This window comes from Periplaneta americana, chromosome 17, assembly GCF_040183065.1.
Source record: "Periplaneta americana isolate PAMFEO1 chromosome 17, P.americana_PAMFEO1_priV1, whole genome shotgun sequence".
NCBI lineage: Eukaryota > Metazoa > Arthropoda > Insecta > Blattodea > Blattidae > Periplaneta > Periplaneta americana.
Window position 1 is genome coordinate 136,869,211 of NC_091133.1, and position 17,097 is coordinate 136,886,307.

The following is a 17,097-nucleotide window of genomic DNA, read 5'->3' on the forward strand; positions in this document are numbered from 1 at the left end:
CAACTCTCGCCGGGACCAAATAAAAAGCACCCGATTGCTGAGCCCACCGCTCCTTGTCGTCCAACATTCACAGTCGATATTGAATCTGCCCAACATTCTGCTAACCCCTCCCCCCCACTCCACACATCTCTCCGAGAAATAAACCAGGTTAAAATTTTGTTAACGATAGAGAAAAAGAGGTGAAAAATGAGACAGGATGTATGGCGGCAGACTAGAAACGTCTCCCCCAGTTATGAAAATTTTCTACGGAACAAAATTCATGCAGCTGTCTACTTTTAACAAAACGTAGCCTCTGTACCAATCGGTGCTCACTCATCTGTAAGCAGATTATAAAAATTACGGCATAATCATCTGGATTTTCAATTACAAATTCATTTAAAATTTCACAAGAATCATATCAAAAATTCATTTCATTTATTCACAAGAAATCAAATTGTATGTATGTATGGAAATACGATACAAAAGTTGGTATAAAATCCATAGTAAGTTCATATCGTATATATAAAGATTGTCGTCTTTGCCGTGATAGACAGCACGGTTCTAACGTCTAGGCTATGTCTGATGGATTGCATTGCATTCATTATTTGTCAATGACATTTCCATTTCTCATGCGTATTATTTAAGCTGTAATAATCATCATCATTTGGTCTGTACTTAATAATGTAATTTATTTTTGAATACACTACTTTATTTCAATGAATGTGGACAATTAATTGATTTTATATTTTATTAATTTTAATAAAACAAAATACATGATTATCGAAAACCATGTGATGAGAATTAATGAACTCTTGAAGATGTCCGAAAATATAAATTGACTCCAACTAAGCGCAGAGAAGAAAATTTAAATATTTCGATTTGCATAGGAAACCAATTCTGTGTTCATTAATGTTATTCTTATTATTATTATTATTATTATTATTGTTATTACTATTATTATTAGACTTATTATTATTGTTGTCATTATATGTAATGAAAGGTTTGTTGAAATTTATCTTACTAGTTAATAATAATAATAATAATAATAATAATAATAATAATAATAATAATATTGTAAAACAACCTCCTGGATTCACGGGTTTCCAAAATGATACGGTAGGCTATGATAATGATAATGATAATGATAATGATAATAATAATAATAATAATAATAATAATAATAATAATAATAATAAAGGTAATAATAAATCGCAATTCAGATAAAATTCAATCTTTCCCTGTAAACTGTTGTATATAAATGATTTTTAATATGTGCAAGGACCCCGAAATTACGATGATAATTTTCTCAATTGTAATAGACCCTGACACGTAGTCCGAGACGTTTCGACACTTCCACAAACTGTTGTGCTATAGTGCCACGTGCGCCACCATCAATCCAAACATCTCTATTTCAGTTAGTTTATACTTTACACTTACAATATTATGGTTCAGCTCTGATTGAGGTTCTGGCTGATATGTGTATCTATTATCAGGCAGTACATCACACTTGACGATATCTGTCAAAGGAAGAACAACAATTGTTTGTATGCATCTGAAGTCTGACTAGTGGAATATGTAGCTAACCGGCGATGTATGCTTTGGAAAGGGAAAGGAACTGGCCACCCTACCCCATTATCTCCTGGCCTAGTTGCCTCATGAGTGATACCTTATTGGTGTTACTTATGAGGTTCAGGCCTGTCTTCGGAGAGTTGACAAAACAAAAGAACAATATTATGGTAACGTTAGAAATGTGAAGATGATTACCTGGAACTATTATCAGTAAAGAAAATTGTTTACATCTATACTAATAATAAATCTGTAGCCGAAATTTATCTGGTAATTTTCGATTTTCCAAAAATAATTGGTCCTAACATATATAATTAACTACCCTGAAACCGAAAATAGCTTTTTTGACATGTTTGTTTGTATGTCTGTCTGTCTGTCTGTTTGTTACCTTTTGACGCGATAATAGCTGAACGGATTTATATGAAAATTGGAATATAAATTAAGTTCGTTGTAACTTAGATTTTAGGCTATATGGCATTCAAAATACATTATTTAAAAGGGAGGTTATAAGGGGGCCTGAATTAAATAAATCGAAATATCTCGCTTATTATTGATGTTTGTGAAAAATGTTACATAACAAAAGTTTCTTTAAAATAATTTTCAATAAGTTTTATTCCTTGAAAAATTTTGATAGGACTGATATTTAATGAGATAAATGAGTTTTAAAATTAAAATAACTGCCATCAAAGGCCGTGTAATGAATTAAAAACAAATGACTTCGTCTATAAGGGGCCTTGGACAGCAACAATCGAAATCTATGAAAGATAGCCTACAAACAATGTTTCTGTGTTTGTATGAAGTAATATCGGAAGCTAAATTAACCGATTTGTATAATTAATTATTATTTCACCATTGGAAAGTGTAGTTTCTCTAGATGGACATAATGCTATAATGTTATTACAGTAACTTCTGATATAATATAATATGTAATATTATATAATATAATTTAAGTTATTTGAAGGGTTCAGAACCATAGTGGGCCAAGCGCCATTTACTGAATACGTAGAAAAGTTAAAGGAATTGTCATTGCACCAAATGAGTGTCTCTGGACCAAAATGATCGCATTTTAATTATTTGGATGCAATTTAAATTAAGTAACATATTAAACGATTTATCCTTCTATCAAACACGAATGACCCCTGGATCAAATGTCCTATTTTAATTATGTAATTACTTTATATTTATTTCTAACGGGTGCAGCGGTGCGCACGGGTACGGCTAGTATATAAATATAATCACTGTTTTACATATTAAGAGAAAATCAGTTCAGTAAACTAGTCTAAAAACAATCCTCGAAATCAATTTTGCTTACCAGTGTTATAATTACGTGCGAATGCGATTTGCTATGCCTGTTGAATCAGGTAATTGTGTAGGTTCTGATATCCAGACTAGAGACGTGTAGATTGTGAAATATTGAGAATAAAGGGGTTAGTATAACCACCAAGGCGAAACTAAGAAGCTTGTCAAATGACAGAGGAGTGCACGACGCTTTCAGCATTGTGACAACTGGAATTATTACTGGTACTCAGTGGGAATGGCTTATCATGCTTCCCAGGTCTCGAGTGTCAGACTCTGAAATGCGAGCCAGAAACAGAAGTGTGCGCATGACTAATCCTGCATGATCACGCTCAGCGTCGGAGATCCGGATTCAAAATCCGCCGAGTGCAGTCTGTTTCCGCCGACATTTAACATTATTTAAACTTCATCGCCCTCTGGAAATATACGATCTTGTTCCAACAAAGCAAACATACTGGGAGAGAATGACCGCGAAATTCTTGGTTAGGCCTAGGCTATTTATTGAAACGTGTATCTTCCTGTGAATACGGTATTTGCAAACAACAGTCCGCCTGGGTGGCGCAGTTGGTATAACGCTGGCCATCTGTACCCGAGGTTGCGGATTCGATCCCGGCCCAGGTCGATGGCATTTAAGTGTCCTCATGTCAGTAGATTGTCACTAGACCTGTCATGTCAGTAGACCTGGTAGAGGGGCAGAGAAGGCCTGACGGCCTTATCTCTACCAGGTTAAATAAATAAATACTAATACTAGATTTACTGGCATGTAAAAGAACTCCTGCAGGATAAAATTCCGGCACACCGGCAACGCTGATATAACCTCGACAGTTGCGAGCGTCGTTAAATAAAACATATTATTTATTTTGTCAACAACTGAATTAAAAGACGTAAGTGGTGACTTCATAGCAGCAGATGGAGATTTCTGTTTTGCCTTGCCCTACACCACCGGCACTCCACCCCTGCTGCAATCTTACTCGACATTATCCTACTCGTGGCTTTCTTTCCAATTATAAAATTTGTGGTATCACTGCAGTTTCGCAAATTTTAATTCGTTGATTATATATAAGTTGTGTCGCGCACTCACAGCTGAAAAATATTTGCATTTCACATTCGAGAGAGAAAGACATTAGAGGATTTCTCGCCTAAAACAGTTAACTCGGTGACATCATCCATTACTGATTATGAGTGTATGGTCGTTACTTGAGCATAACAGCTTACAAGCGTTCCTGTTGACTTGGAATCCAAGTGTTAAAGAGTTACCTGGGTAAATGATACTAGCTTTATACACACTAACAAGTTCCAGAGAAAACGACGAAGAGGCGCGCAATTCAAATGACACTTCGTTCCAATACATGCCTTCTCCTGACTCCTTTGTTCGTAGTAATTACTTTTTCTCATTTCACTTAATTGCAGTGACTGGAGAAATACAGAACACTTCTCTTGTGGCTGACTACTGTACAGAACACTTCTCTTGTGGCTGACTACTATACAGAACACTTCTCTTGTGACTGACTACTGTACAGAACACTTCTCTTGTGACTGACTACTGTACAGAACACTTCTCTTGTGACTGACTACTGTACAGAACACTTCTCTTGTGACTGACTACTGTACAGAACACTTCTCTTGTGACTGACTACTGTACAGAACACTTCTCTTGTGACTGACTACTATACAGAACACTTCTCTTGTGACTGACTACTATACAGAACACTTCTCTTGTAACTGACTACTATACAGAACACTTCTCTTGTGACTGACTACGGTACAGAACACTTCTCTTGTGACTGACTACTATACAGAACACTTCTCTTGTGACTGACTACTATAAAGAACAATCCTCTTGTGGCTGACTACTGTACAGAACACTTCTCTTGTGACTGACTACTATACAGAACACTTCTCTCGTGACTGACTACTATACACAACACTTCTCTTCTGACTGACTACTATACAGAACACTCCTCTTGTGGCTGACTACTATACAGAACACTTCTCTTGTGGCTGACTACTATACAGAACACTCCTCTTGTGGCTGACTACTGTACAGAACACTTCTCTTCTGACTGGCTACTATACAGAACACTCCTCTTCCTCATTCCGATGTTCACTCACTCACTAATTCCTTCTCACATTCGCAAGTTCATTCACTCACTAATTCCTTCTCACATTCGCAAGTTCATTCACTCGCTAATTCCTTCTCCCATTCGCAAGTTCGCTCACTCGCTAATTCCTTTCCTCATTCAGATGTTCACTCACTCGTTAATTCCTTTTCCCATTCGCAAGTTCGCACACTCACTAATTCCTTCTCACATTCGCAAGTTCATTCACTCGCTAATTCCTTCTCCCATTCGCAAGTTCATTCACTCGCTAATTCCTTTCCTCATTCAGATGTTCACTCACTCACTGATTCCTTCTCCCATTCGCAAGTTCATTCACTCGCTAATTCCTTCTCCCATTCGCAAGTTCGCTCACTCGCTAATTCCTTTCCTCATTCAGATGTTCACTCACTCGCTAATTTCTCCTTAAATTCACAAGTTCACTCATTCGCTAATTCCTTTCCTCATTCAGATGTTCACTCATTCGCTAATTTCTTCTTACATTCACAAGTTCACTCATTCGCTAATTACTTTCCTCATTCAGATGATCACTCACTCGCTAATTTCTTCTTACATTCACAAGTTCACTCATTCGCTAATTTCTTTCCTCATTCAGATGTTCACTCGCTCGCTAATTTCTTCTTACATTCACAAGTTCACTCATTCGCTAATTTCTTTCCTCATTCAGATGTTCACTCACTCGCTAATTTCCTCTCCCATTCGCAAGTTCAATCACTCGCTAATTCCTTCTCCCATTCGCAAGTTCGCACACTCACTAATTCCTTCTCACATTCGCAAGTTCATTCACTCGCTAATTCCTTCTCCCATTCGCAAGTTCGCACACTCACTAATTCCTTCTCCCATTCGCAAGTTCAATCACTCGCTAATTCCTTCTCCCATTCGCAAGTTCGCTCACTCGCTAATTTCTTCTTACATTCACAAGTTCACTCATTCGCTAATTCCTTTCCTCATTCAGATGTTCACTCACTCGCTAATTTCTTCTTACATTCGCTAGTTCATTCATTCGCTAATTCCTTTCCTCATTCAGATGTTCACTCACTCGCTAATTTCTTCTTACATTCACAAGTTCACTCATCCGCTAATTTCTTCTTACATTCACAAGTTCACTCATTCGCTAATTCCTTTCCTCATTCAGATGTTCACTCATTCGCTAATTTCTTCTTACATTCACAAGTTCATTCATTCGCTAATTCCTTTCCTCATTCAGATGTTCACTCATTCGCTAATTTCTTCTTACATTCACAAGTTCACTCACTCGCTAATTCCTTTCCTCATTCAGATGTTCACTCACTCGCCAATTTCCTCTCCCATTCGCAAGTTCAATCACTCGCTAATTCCTTCTCCCATTCGCAAGTTCGCTCACTCGCTAATTTCTTCTTACATTCACAAGTTCACTCATTCGCTAATTCCTTTCCTCATTCAGATGTTCACTCACTCGCTAATTTCTTCTTACATTCACAAGTTCACTCATTCGCTAATTTCTTCTTACATTCACAAGTTCACTCATTCGCTAATTCCTTTCCTCATTCAGATGTTCACTCACTCGCTAATTTCTTCTTACATTCACAAGTTCACTCACTCGCTAATTTCTTCTTACATTCACAAGTTCACTCATTCGCTAATTCCTTTCCTCATTCAGATGTTCACTCATTCGCTAATTTCTTCTTACATTCACAAGTTCACTCATTCGCTAATTTCTTCTTACATTCACAAGTTCACTCATTCGCTAATTCCTTTCCTCATTCAGATGTTCACTCATTCGCTAATTTCTTCTTACATTCACAAGTTCACTCACTCGCTAATTTCTTCTTACATTCACAAGTTCACTCATTCGCTAATTCCTTTCCTCATTCAGATGTTCACTCACTCGCTAATTCCTTCTTACATTCACAAGTTCACTCATTCGCTAATTTTTTTCCTAATTCGGACGTTCACTCACTCGTTAATTCCTTCACTGATTCCTAAGTTCCCTGACTCGCTGATTAATTCCTTCACTGATTCGTACGTGCACTCACTCGCTGACTAATTTTTTCACCGATTCGCACATATATAAATTCGCTAAACACTTGTTTCCTCCTTTTTTTTATTGGGTTATTTTACGACGCTGTATCAACATCTAGGTTATTTAGCGTCTGAATGAAATGAAGGTGATAATGCCAGTGAAATGAGTCCGGGGCCCAGCACCGAAAGTTACCCAGTATTTGCTCGTATCGGGTTGAGGGAAAACCCCGGGAAAAACTCAACCAGGTAACTTGCCCCGACCGGGATTCGAACCCGGGTCACCTGGTGTTTCCTCCTTCGTGTAGTCATTGGCAGACCTCAATAATGTGTTGAACTCAACTCACACCAACTCGACCTGATACAAAACACTGTCTGATTTCCTCAAATTTCAGTTACCACGTTCATTCAATATAATAAGACACAGTACAAGAAAATAAAATAAAATCGTGCCCTAGTTCTGTGGATATGTAACAAAATATAGAACTACACAAAGTGTACGTGATACCACAATCCTGTCACCGTAGGAATTTGTATCAAGAGCCGAACTAGACCGCGAAATAAGTAGAGGTATGAACCCTGCATGTATTGCAACCGGATTTTCACACATTCACTATGCTTACCACACACTTTTCCAAGTGTCACAAATCTGACTTAAAACGTTTCTCTTCTAAGCCCATCTCTTCACTAAATTTGACTGCATTATAATACCCGAGATTAGCATTTAAATCTCAAAAGCAACTTAAATTAGCATGTTCTTCCTTATCCTTCCCCGAGGCAGATATGAAAATCCAATTTATTTTAAATCCTTCAAATTTATCAAATCATTATGCAGTGATTTGATAGGCCTACATCACGGATAATCTGGACAATTGTCAACCGCACTTGAAGCACACTCACTTTGTTTTCAGATTATGTACCAATGCAGGAATCGATTTCACTATTACAGAACGACTGTGACAATATGATAAAATATAGTGATAGGAAAGTGAAATGATGTCAATATTCCATACTGAAGCCTTCTAGCTGTCATCTACTACCAATCGTCGTGAACTAATAGGACTGTCAGAAGAGCGGTTAATTTACAATAAATAATGAACAATTAATAAAATATACGAAAGTAAAGTGACATCAAAAACTTTTTCCTTGCATTTTTAACTATGTCCTGATTGTACCTATGCAGTGTAAAATATTACCATGGCAACTAGAACTTACCATTATGCAAAGCCTGTAGGGTACATTTATAGTCAAAAAACAAGCTACAATAAAAATGTAAAGAAAAAACTTTGATGTCACTGTACAAACATTTGGAAAGAGCTAATATTACTGTATGCTGTTCACATTAATTTGTCGCTAATAAAGCAATATGAACAATAATGATAATAATGCGTAATAATAACAATAATAATAATAATAATAGTAATAATAACTTACGGGGTATAATAATAATAATAATAATAATAATAATAATAATAATAATAATAATAATAATAATATTTTTTTCGAAAGCTAGGACACTGAACACTAATTTTTTATTAATTGTCATTATTGAGTGTAATTAGTTACCACTGCCACCGGGTATTTACACATTCCAGTGTGAATACATACATACATAACATTACATACATACGTACATACATACATACATACATACACATACATACATACATACATACATACATACATACACACATACATACATACACACACACACATACATACATACATACATACATACATACATACATACATACATACATACATACATACATACATACATACATACATACATACATACATACATACACACAGTAAAAAAAAAACTTACAAATAAAAGAGACTGTGTAAGGTTTGCAAAGTAAAAAGAAAAGAGAAAGAAAATGTTAAAATTTAACTGAAGAATAATGCTGGACAATCTTTAATGTATTGTAAATATTCATAATTTAAATATGAATGCCACTGCTCTATAGATTAAGGCTGGATGATTGGAAGAGAAGGTCTTATGGCCTTAACTCTACCAGCGAAAATAAAACAATTTATATATTCTATTCTAAAAAGAAATAGGAATAAGAACTGGAACTGATGAACATCTTAATCTTATATCTCTGTAGAGTACATTGCCTTCCAACTCTCAGCGAATGTATAAAGTGAAATGACACAGTGTGTGCGTAAATCCGTTATGTTATCTGTATGTTGGAATGGAAGCGAAAACAAAAATTGTGTGAAATGAACGTTAAGCCAACAAAAGTATCAAGTGAAGATGAAGTGGCAAAAGTAACTTGTAATCAATAAACAAGACAGCCATAGCAATAAGGAATAAAAATCGGCCAAACTTGCAATTCCGTCATACAAAAACGACAGGCTGAGAAGATTTTTAAGTGTAACGATAACTGAATGTAACGCATATGGAACGCCAGAACAAAAGTCATGACACCGATAATATTATCAGCAGCCATCTAGAGTTAGATCGAGATACGGGCTTGCATGCAAGTCTACCAGTCTAGCAGTGAAGTCTTAAAACTGATAGACCTCGTCGACTTATTACAAGGGAAGAAAATTCAAGATAATTCACCGTTAATGACAGTATTCCATGAAGAATGTGTGATTATTAGTAAATGCACAAATTCAGCAATAGAACTGAAGAACATAAGGAAATTGAAAGCGTAAAAATATAGCAGCAATAACCGAGATGCTTACACATTAAACAGAGCGCACAAGCAAGATTTCCACAGCAGCGGACCGAGATGAAACCTGTCCCCGGGTATGACTAGCAGATGTAAACTCGGTCGTTCTGCTACTGGCATTTCACGAGGAAAATAATTAGTAATATGGACAACAAATCTAACCTTAATAGAAGGAATTCCGCAAGAATTATTTAGCCACTAAGCATGTAACACGATGGCAGCTAGCCTACGGACGGAACTCACCCAAGCAGCAACCGACTTATCAGCCTCCACACTGTCACTAGCTTGAACGGAGTGGCGATAGGCCTGATTCAGTAATCAAGATCCAACACGTGGCTGGAGGTGTTAGCATGGCTTGCGATACTGATGACGCTGCGGCTGATATCCTTGCTTGGCAATTTTTAAATCTTCAGAGCAGACAAGGATTCCATTAATTACTCCGTGCTATTCATTTCAGTTTTTAGTAAATAAATGAAAGTTTAGTGTTGTTATTTGTAACGAACCGAGGACAAATATCTCTAGAACTACATCCACCAGTTCTGAACTAAAATGTCTTCGTACAGCTATCTGATACAACTTTAATTATAGTTGAATATAATTACTTTTACTATTACACTATTATTACATCAAACTATTTTGACCAATAAAACAGCGCGAAAGGATGTGTTTATCGCTACAATTTTATCACTTCCCTAGCATTTGTTTATTTTTATCACTTCCTTAGCATTTGTTCATTTTTTATCACTTCCCTAGCATTTGTTTCTTTGTCTGCCAACATTTCAAAAAGCAGATTCTTTACGGTACTATAAAACATGCTTTGCGATCGTCATTTGTTTACCGCATAGATAGTAAACTGAAAATGGCGGCTCCGTTCAAACGTATTGGTGAAACTAACATTAATGAAATAGAATTTTAGTAAGTCAATTAATATTTTATTGTATTAGAGTACTTCATTTCTTCTAGTCTTTATATACTTTCTTCTAATCGTGTAATGGTCAATTAAATCCCTGTCAAGTTTTGATTTTCTCTAGATAAATGAAGACCTCTAGTGAGATTACTATTGATAAAGCAAAAACCGTTCAACACTTTGGCGTAGACTCTTCTCGTCCAAGCAGTACGTGGTTAGTTTCCCGGCGTTGGCAATTGAATAGATTTACCTTCCGTCCACGGGACTATGAGTTTGTTCCTTGGCACATGTTGTGTTGTGTTGTGTTGTCTCAGAGGTGGCCCTGTGTCGTGTTGAGTACACGACCAGAGAGACCTGCAATGTATTGGTCAAAGGATACGCCCTCCATACACAGTTCTAGCTTGTAAGTCGGCATCAAAACAAAAAAAAAAAAATAAGTATTACTAAACAGTAGCTAATCTTTTCTCATGGAGAAGACAAAGATACATAGGACATCAATGTCAAGAACTGGACGGACCCTTTGCTCATTTCGTCCTACAGCGAAGAGCATTCACGAGTAGCAGGATATCTCGATGCTGTGGTTAACACGACGTCTCTTGACAGGACTGGCTGGACTCACTGTCAAGGAAAAGATACGAAGACTAACAAGGTAGTTGGCAGTAGAACAGCAGCAGAGTGGTCTGAGCTGCCATGCCTTGCGCTCGAGTCCTCGTGGGCAAAAATTCGTTTGAGGAATTTACGCGAAATACGATTTTGTAACACAACGCCAGCAGCTAGAGGGGGATAACCGAACACGTAATTGTTGGGAGACCATTCACCTCTGCTGAGGCATATGGACCGAATCCAGCAGTCGGCTGGTCGGCATTTGCCCTACATGGGATTTCCCACCACAAATTCAGTTAATTAGTATTTGAATCACAACAGTACAGTCTATCTTATTAGTTCGATGAGTAGCGTTGTGTCTTCATTCAACATAAGTTTGCAATTGGTGCACAAGTCAGCCGATATATTTCAAAAAGTTCACTGAAATTATATTCAATAGTTCGCTCCGGTACAGATTTTTCAAGAGAAGAGTCGACCTAATTATTTAGGAATATTTTGTCAGCAGAAACAAAACCGCTGAACTAACTCGCATTTAAATCTCACACACTTCTGTCGCACCAAACACAAATCATGAGTCCAACCACGTGCCAGCAGAAGCCTCTTCGAAACAGGACCGACTGATTCCTTCATTATTGATATGACAATGAACAACTCGTTACGGGCTGCAGGATATTTTAGTGATCTGAATTTGAAAGACGAACTGGAAAACAACTCTTGGACCATTCTTCGTAAGTTCATTGTAGTGCAGCAGTTCACAGTACGCGGTTGCCTGTGTTTTCTTCAAGCGTTGGGCCGACATTTTGCAGGAAGGCCCAACCTCATGTTATACAGTAGGCTACTGGCAAGCGTAATAAATCCACAGAAAATCATACTTTATTCCTTCCATTGTTTTACATTTTAAGATCACGACTCAATGCCAAGGTGTGTAACCAGATATTTTAGCCATAATTTTTAGTTGGTTATTTAACGATGCTGTATCAACTATTAGGTCATTTAGCGTTGATGAGATTGTGATAGCGAAGTGGTAGGCCTATTTGGCGAGATGAGGACGCCATAGATTACCTGACATTAGCCTTACGTTTGGGGAAAACCTCGGTAAAAACCCAACCAGGTAATCAGCCCAAGCGGGAACCAAACCCGTGCCCGAGCGCAACATCAGATCGGCAGACAAGCGTCTCATGCTTTTTAGCCATAATCAAGTAGAAATCGCTCTAGTGCGGTCTTACGCTTAAGGGGAGACTCCTCTAAAAATGGCAACTTTTTTTCTAATCATCATTCGAACCAAATTTTGAGAACATGTTTACTATTAAAGGACTAACAAAATCCAAATTCTGAACTTCCAAATGTTTTGGTTTTTTATTTTTTTTTTCTATTCTTTCAGAAATATTTTCAAACCCAAGTTTTTAGTAGAAGATCTCAATTTTTAAGCTTTCTTTTCTTTGTTACATTCACAAGACATAGAGAAACATTTCTATGCATTCACTTTATGAAATACCTCATTTATTCACTTAAAAAGAATTAAGTTTTCAAGTGTTATTTTTTCTATAATTCATGGAAAAATATTAATAAAATGAACTAGTAGCATAGAAATATGCAGCTACCTCACAAATACTTGCTTACTTACTTACAAATGGCTTTTAAGGAACCCGCAGGTTCATTGCCGCCCTCTCGTAAGCCCGCCATCGGCCCCTATCCTGTGCAAGATTAATCCAGTCTCTTTCATCATATCCTACCTCCCTCAAATCATATATACTTGCAGCAAAAATTTCATCGAGATTGATTAATATTTGGCATAAAAAAGTTGGTGTTGTATCAGGAAAAAAACTCATGGGAAAATGAATTTGAAAGTAAAATGAATATTTTTGTAACAAACACCTATTAAATTTCTCCTCCGCTACATTCATCTAGTAACACCAACTTTAGAACAAAACGTTACTGGATTTGTAATCAGAAATTTGTAAAAAAGAATTCTTTGGTGAAAAAATAGTTTTGACAGCTCTTTAAATGCCACGCCCCTTACACCCTTGATTAAAAATAAACATATATGTAATCAGAATTGAACTACATCCATTTGGGATATGAAAATATACATTCTAAAGAAGTGAAAGCGCCAATAATTTTTTTAATATATTTTCAGTGGAGTTTTCTCTTAAACGCGCTCGGACTGCACGGCAATTGATGCAGCGTTATTAAATATAACAGAACACAGGGGCCAGTACGTAACGTTACGAGTTTAAACTCAACAGTTTACAGTGATCGTGTGGATTTTAAATTACACGCAAGAGAGCGAAACTGTCTAATTTCATTTTCTTTCCAAACAGTCTTGGTTTCATCTTCAAGGTAGGTAAACCGGGTACTTGACATACGTCATTCACCCAAGCGTTTCCATCTGTGGGAGACGCACCGAACATGTAAGCAGTTCTTTTAATCGCTCATGGGGGACGGGGGGGACACACTCCAGGGGTCTGCGCGACACACGGCTGGGAACCCTGAACCTGTCTAGACCAATCTGCTGTCCAGGATGCGCCACAGGAGGCTGGTCTACGCTACAGTCGAGATGAGATGAGATGAGATGAGATGAGATGAGATGAGATGAGATGAGATGAGATGAGATGAGATGAGATGAGGCGAGGCGAGGCGAGGCGAGGCGAGGCGAGGCGAGGCGAGGCGAGGCGAGGCGAGGCGAGACGAGACGAGACGAGACGAGACGAGATGCAGATTTGTTGGGATTCCAGAGGGGAACAGGAGCTCCCGGAGTAAACCCCTTTCTTACTTGGACGACGGGCTTGCCCTATACAAGTTACGCCTAGAAATTGGGGGTGCGCAGGAGATCGAACCAGAGTTCGCAGGATTAGAAGTCCACTGGACCTCCGTGGCGGCTCGCTATTAGGCCTTTTCTCTTATTTGATAAAGTATTAAGAAAGTCTATTAGTGACTTAAATTAAATTCCAAGTATTACAATACTTCGCAAGTGCACCCATAAAACTGAATCCTTCCAAAGAAGTTGAAAAGCAGCTATGCAACTATGAACGACCGCCAACCAATATTAAAGGTAATATATTGATACTCTTTGCAGCCAAGCGGCAGTTTATGAAAAGAAACTAGCCTAGTTCATTTGCAAAATAGCAAATTATTTGTGAGGAACGAACAAAATATTGACGGAACATTTGTCATTGCCTCTACAGGAAAATAGCCTAGGCCTACTCATTTTATATTATATAAAATGTACTTTTTTTATTTTGCTCTATTTCCGTTATGGCTTCGACAAGAAATTTATTAATCTACATATCTCCAATATATTATTTTATCTGATGAAGTATTAAATTGGAAGCGTTATGGTAGGCCTAATTATTATTTATTTAACGTCATTGTTGCTCTATTTCCGTGATGGTTAGGCCAATCTTGAACGTGTATTTTTGTCTCAAGGTATGCTTGATTGGAAACGCTCTCGGGAAGTAACAATCTCGTACAGACTCATAATTTGTCAAGTTAAACACCATTACGCACTATTTTGAATAAATCGCTACTTCATGTCATTCGTTAAGGACTATCACATTCCTGAAGGAACCGAGTGGTGACTCTGAACTTGGAATAGTTAGTTAGGTTAACTTCTGTGCAGTACACACAGACAACATGCCTATAACTGAACTTCATTAAAATGTATTTCGTAACATTCTCAAACAATGTAGCCACTTACTAACATCATAGTACCTACTAGGTTTGAGATTCGTGTGAATATCTTCTTTAAAGCATTTGTGTATTAAAATAGCATTGTATGAGGATAGTTAACTGTTGGAGTCACTGAAACACACTCCACTGGGCCCGCTACACTGAATCTACCCAACTTCACATCGTCGCTCACTTCATTTCCAACATCAAGTTCGCGCGAAGTCTCGTGCTTTCTTTGCATCTGTGCACAACAATTCTGCAGTCGCACAGCCCACGAATCCACGATAATGTTCCTTGCCACTCATTCACCATCGTCAACACTAGCATTTTATTTGCAGAATCGTTGGATACTGCAAAAATGGGCTGTTTAACAAACACCAACTTGGCACACAATTTGTCATGGAATATAACGTCACTGCTAACACAAAGTTCGTCATTTTGTAACACAATATTGTTAGGCCGAAATACAGAACAGTAAAATTCAAAATGTAAACATTCGTCCGATAATAATCTGACAAAGCTCCAGAAACACAACCGTTACGAGAACGGAGTTTGTTCGTTACAAATCTGGTATCCGCCAAGTTTCAATCAACTCACGCCTCGTAGTCAGTTACATTCATTGCGTGCAGAAGTCAATCAAACGTCCATTTGCAATTTGCGCGTAGTTTATGTGCTACATATTACACCACCCCTGCTTGTATCCAAGAATGGCACACTCCTTACTTTGGCCTCATTTAATACATTTCTAAAGAAAAAGTTCCACAAATATCAACGTTGAATATTTATTCTTTAACCCGGCCATCTTTCTACACGTTGCAATAAATACAACAACGCAACATTAATTCAAACAAATACATAACATAGGCCTACTAATGGAACTTGATAATCGATCAAAATGTTTTAACATGTCTTGTATGTGATTATTAAAGAGTTGAAGAGGTCGCATCCGACTGACAGCCAGTAAGCTTCCATATCCTAGCAACAAGTTTTACTTCACACACAAAAGTGGAAGGGATACATGTGGACATAAGATTGCTCTTACCACCTTCATGCATGTCACGTGAGATTAAGGAGGCTTTTAAACATGATTTGCCATAATCTTAACACTACTTATACGCAAAGTAAGGAATGATCCAGAATATGCATTCAGAATTCGTTTGTTTACAATTTATTACGCTTTAAGGAAATTATTTAGCCGTCCAGTTCTAAGTCACTCCAACAGCGCCTTCCAACAAGAATAATAGTTTTCCGCACGGACCCCATCAGTACAATCACGTGGATCAAAGTTTGACTTAAATGCAACAGCGGATTATTCTGAGACAGATAAACTGATATTATTCGACAACGACGAAAAATACGCATAATTCTATTTCCATCTAGCAACACAATGCGTAACACGCACTTCAGAGTTCTTCCCGAAACGTTCGCGGTTTTAATATAAAGTTTCCCCGGCAATATAGCCTACCTGTGAAGCACGTAGTTCAATCATCCATCTCTCCAATACAATACACGTGTTAACATGGAGCACACACGCACATAGGTAACATTTTCACATGCTTTATCGATTTAAAATATATTACTTTGAAGGTTGCACGATGCTGGATTATCGAAAAAAGAGGAGCACGATGTAGAAGCCCATAACGTCAAAAATTCCTGGAGTTCCTCAGATACTTCATCCTGGAATTTAATTAAAGCGTTTAAAAACCACGACAAAAAATAACAGAGCCTGCTAACAGGTTAGTGCACGGGCAACTCACCACAGCTGTCGTACACAACACAAAACAGATGAAGCACGGCACACGCCACTCGCAGTCCGTCCGCACGCCACCGGGCACAACAACGCACTGCCAGCTCAGGTCTGTCCCCCGGTTGGCTGCTTTCGCAGGGGAGGGGGCCCTCAGCATCCCAAGCAACTCCAGGCCCGGGTCCTGCCCCCATTTTATCCGCCCTGAGCAGAATCATTCCCCCCTTCCGCGCGCAAGTTACGCGCATCGCACGTGCTGCCATCTAACGGAATCACTAGTAACTTCGTAATCAAAATCTTATCCCCTTCAACCTTTCGCAGGTATCGCGGAATATTAGATTAATTCATCGACCGCCTTGGCGTGCGTTCGCATGTGGCAATCACCGCGCTTCGAGGATGTGACGTCAGGCGGTCCAGCGATTCAGAATTACTATTTTTCCTTTCGGACGTTAGCCTAGAATTTATATAAGTAGGTAATACTTCATTCATTCATAGTTTCCTTCACTGCAAACCCAGTATTTTTCAATCTTCCCT

General features: G+C 37.9%; 1 protein-coding gene across 6 annotated transcripts in view; it reads right to left on the reverse strand.

Annotated features, from left to right (window-relative positions):
* Positions 1–16,662, reverse strand: part of LOC138692977 (discoidin domain-containing receptor 2-like) — a 1,165,919-nt gene extending 1,149,257 nt beyond the window's left edge. For 2 of the 6 annotated variants that reach the window (XM_069816410.1, XM_069816407.1), the window contains exon 1: positions 16,285–16,648. The gene's annotated coding sequence lies outside the window, so the exon portion shown is untranslated. Of the gene's footprint in view, positions 1–16,284 lie in introns of all 6 variants that reach the window. The other 4 variants (XM_069816408.1, XM_069816411.1, XM_069816409.1 and 1 more) reach the window with 4 other exon arrangements.
* Positions 16,663–17,097: the final 435 nt, after the last annotated feature.